At 46.6% G+C, this 3,394-nt stretch overlaps 1 pseudogene; it reads left to right on the forward strand.

Moving 5' to 3' along the window:
* The window catches only part of LOC102863074, a 1,588-nt pseudogene extending 460 nt beyond the window's left edge, over window positions 1-1,128 (forward strand).
* The last annotated feature ends 2,266 nt before the right edge of the window (window positions 1,129-3,394 follow it).

Below are 3,394 nucleotides of genomic sequence, written 5' to 3' on the forward strand. Positions count from 1 at the left end.
CTGTGGCTGGACTACAAGAACATTTGCAAAGTGGTGGAAGTGGGCAGCAAGATCTACGTGGATGATGGACTTATTTCTCTGCAGGTGAAACAGAAAGGGGCTGACTTCCTAGTGACCGAGGTGGAAAATGGTGGTTTACTGGGCAGCAAGAAGGGCGTGAACCTCCCTGGCGCTGCTGTGGATCTGCCTGCGGTGTCAGAAAAGGACATCCAGGATCTGAAGTTTGGGGTAGAGCAGGACGTGGATATGGTGTTTGCATCTTTCATTCGAAAAGCAGCCGATGTCCATGAAGTCAGGAAGGTCCTGGGAGAGAAAGGCAAGAACATCAAGATTATCAGCAAGATCGAGAATCATGAGGGAGTTAGAAGGTTTGATGAGATTCTAGAGGCCAGCGATGGAATCATGGTGGCTCATGGTGATCTGGGCATTGAGATTCCCACAGAGAAGGTCTTCCTGGCTCAGAAGATGATGATTGGGCAATGCAACTGAGCTGGGAAACTTGTCATCTGTGCCACAAAGATGCTGGAGAGCATGATAAAGAAGCCCCGCCCGACCCGCGCCAAGGGCAGTGATGTGGCCAATGCGGTCTTGGATGGTGCTGACTGCATCATGCTGTCTGGTGAGACTGCCAAAGGCGACTACCCGCTGGAGGCTGTGCGCATGCAGCACCTGATTGCCCGTGAGGCAGAGGCTGCCATCTACCACTTACAATTGTTTGAGGAGCTCCGCCGTCTGGCGCCCTTTACCAGCGACCCCACAGAAGCCGCCGCCGTGGGCGCCGTGGAGGCGTCATTCAAGTGCTGCAGTGGGGCCATAATCGTCCTCACCAAGTCTGGCAGGTCTGCTCACCCGGTAGCCAGGTACCGCCCCCGGGCCCCCATCATTGCTGTGACTCGGAACCCCCAGGCTGCCCGTCAGGCCCACCTGTACCGTGGCATCTTCCCTGTGCTGTGCAAGGACGCAGTGCAGTCAGCCTGGGCTGAAGATGTGGACCTCCGGGTGAACCTGGCCATGAATGTCGGTAAAGCTCGAGGCTTCTTTAAAAGTGGAGACGTGGTCATTGTGCTGACTGGGTGGCGTCCAGGCTCCGGCTTCACCAACACCATGCGTGTAGTGCCTGTGCCATGATGGACCCTGGGGGACGTCCTCCAGCCCCTGTCCCATCCTCTCCCCACAACCCATCCATTAGGCCAGCAACGCTTGTAGTGCTTACTTGGGATAGTGTGGCACTGGTGGGCTGGGACAACAGGGAAGAAAGACAAAGTTCTGTGACACATGACTGTTTGTTAAGACCCTGGTTTGGTGAGGTAACTCAGGCTGACTGCCTTCATCTTTCTCCTCTCGGGCAAGGGAAGAATGAGGGGTGCAGGACTGGAGGCCCTGTGCTTATTTAATGCAAAAGGTCAGCGATTCCCTCTCCTTTGTGTTCAGTTCCTGTAGAAAATTCAGTCCTGGCCTGGGGTCAGGAAATAGCAAGAGCCAGGGCCGAAGCCACGGGGCAGTGGTTAAAGTGTACGCAGAGTGGCCTTGGCCCTTAATCGCTTCTGCAGTCCTTCAGCCTCCCCTGTTCTCACCTTGTTCGTGTATTGGGCACTTCTCTTTCCTGCACTCCATTCAGCTGTCTCTACAAACACTCCTCCCTCCACCTTCCATTTTCCCACTACAGCCACCTCCAGGCCTGTTGCTATAGAGCCTACCTGTATGTCAATAAACAACAGCTGAAGCAAAAAAAAAAAAAAATTCTTTCCATATCTTTTGCCCATTTTGTAATTGTGTTATCAGTCTTTTTCTTGTGGAGGCCTAGGAGTATTCTATACATTTTGTTATGAGACCTTGTCCGAGATGATATTGCCAAATTTTTATGCCCAGTCTGTAGGTCTTCTTTTCACCCTATTGGAAGAAAGGTTTTTATGCACACAGAGATTTAACCTTTAGAAGGTTCCAGTCATCAATTTTATCCTTTCCAGATTGTGCAGTTTGTCTCTCTCTCTTTTTCTCTTTTAAATTATTTCTTAATTTTTTTTTTTAAATTTCAATGAACATCCACAGAGATTTTGGAATTCATTCATTGTTGCACTTTTCTCCCCCCCCCCCGCCCCCTTCGCTCCTCTCCTTGAAAAGCAAAAGAAAAACTCCTTCATTGGTACACAACCCCCCCGCCACACCTCCCAAACCCATCCCCACCCAAAATATAATCCACTCTGCAACCCTCATTCCGTACTCTTATGATAAACATAAAGCCATAAAATATAATACTTTTAAACTATTCTCTCCCTCATAGACTTCAATGCAGTAAACATAATTTATCCAGTTTTTCTCAGTCTTACCCTCACCCCGATGCCGGGCTCATTCTACAACAGTAGCACCATATAGGATTTGACCCTTTGTGATTGAGATATTTCACTCAGCATCATGTCCTCCAGGTTCACCCATTTTGAATATTATTGCATGAGTTCCTTGTTTTTCCAATGTAGCGTAGTATTCCATTGTGTGAATATACCACAGCTTCTCTACCCATTCATTTGTTGATGGGCACTTAGGTTGGTTCCAACTCCTTGCTATTGTGAACAAAGCCGCGATAAACATGGGTACACATATATCTACTTGGATGTCCTTTATGGTCTCTTTAGTGTATATTCCCAGTGGTGGAATTGCTGGGTCAAATGGTATCTCTATTTGCGACTTTTTGAGAAAGCACCACACTGCTTTCCACAGAGGGTGCACTATTTTACACTTCCACCAACAGTGAATAAGGGTTCCAGTCTTTCCACAACCTCGCCAGCATTTGTAGCTTGCTGTTCTGTTAAATTGTGCTAGTCTTAGTGGGGTGAGATGATATCTCATAGTTGTCTTGATTTGCATCTCTCTCAGAGCTAAGTATTTTGAACATTTCTTCATGTGCTTACTGGTCATCTGAATGTCTTCTTTGGTGAAGTGTCTGTTCATATCCTGTGCCCATTTTTGTTGGATTATTTACCTTTATCTTCTTGTGGTGCTCAAGTATTTTATAAATTCTAGATATAAGGCCCTTATCTGACATGTCACTAAACACTTTTTCCCAGTCTGTGGCTTACCTTTTTACACTGTTGGAGAAGTTTCTGGATGTGCATAGGGATTTGATTCTTAGAATGTCCCATTCATCTATTTTATCTTCTCCTGGTTGTAAATTTTTCAAAATACTTAGAAGACTCTATGTTGTGGATTAGGACTACTAAAGTTCTTTCAAGCTTTTCTTTTTTTGAAGTTTATAGTCCTTGGTTTTAGTCCTAGGTCCATGATCCACTTTGAGTTGCTTTTTGTCCATGGAGTGAGTTGGGGATCTTGTTTAATTCTTTTGCAGATAGTTTTCCAATTTTGCCAACACCATTTGTTAAAAAGGCTGTCATTTCCCCAC

Source organism: Elephantulus edwardii, unplaced genomic scaffold (assembly GCF_000299155.1).
Source record: "Elephantulus edwardii isolate Elephantulus edwardi_28Jun2011 unplaced genomic scaffold, EleEdw1.0 scaffold00310, whole genome shotgun sequence".
Taxonomy (NCBI): Eukaryota; Metazoa; Chordata; class Mammalia; order Macroscelidea; family Macroscelididae; genus Elephantulus; species Elephantulus edwardii.